The sequence below is a fragment of the Anarrhichthys ocellatus genome, unplaced genomic scaffold, assembly GCF_004355925.1.
Source record: "Anarrhichthys ocellatus isolate YVR2014 unplaced genomic scaffold, GSC_Weel_1.0 scaffold4, whole genome shotgun sequence".
In the NCBI taxonomy this organism is placed as follows: domain Eukaryota; kingdom Metazoa; phylum Chordata; class Actinopteri; order Perciformes; family Anarhichadidae; genus Anarrhichthys; species Anarrhichthys ocellatus.
This window is the reverse complement of record NW_022280034.1, coordinates 1,863,245-1,863,480: the sequence shown is the minus strand read 5'-3', so window position 1 is coordinate 1,863,480 and position 236 is coordinate 1,863,245. Positions and strand designations below refer to the sequence as shown.

At 47.0% G+C, this 236-nt stretch overlaps 1 protein-coding gene across 1 annotated transcript in view; it reads left to right on the top strand.

Moving 5' to 3' along the window:
• Positions 1–236, top strand: part of LOC116381082 (rho GTPase-activating protein 44-like) — a 58,302-nt gene that overhangs the window by 50,658 nt on the left and 7,408 nt on the right. The gene's annotated exons all lie outside the window — the stretch shown is intronic.

Below are 236 nucleotides of genomic sequence, written 5' to 3'. Positions count from 1 at the left end.
TCACGTTAGTCTATAAAGGAACTCCACCACGGTCACGTGACTTCACGTTAGTCTATAAAGGAACTCCACCACGGTCACGTGACTTCACATTAGTCTATAAAGGAACTCCACCACGGTCACGTGACGTCACGTCAGTCTATAAAGGAGCTCCACCACGGTCACGTGACTTCACATTAGTCTATAAAGGAACTCCACCACGGTCACGTGACTTCACGTTAGTCTATAAAGGAACTCCA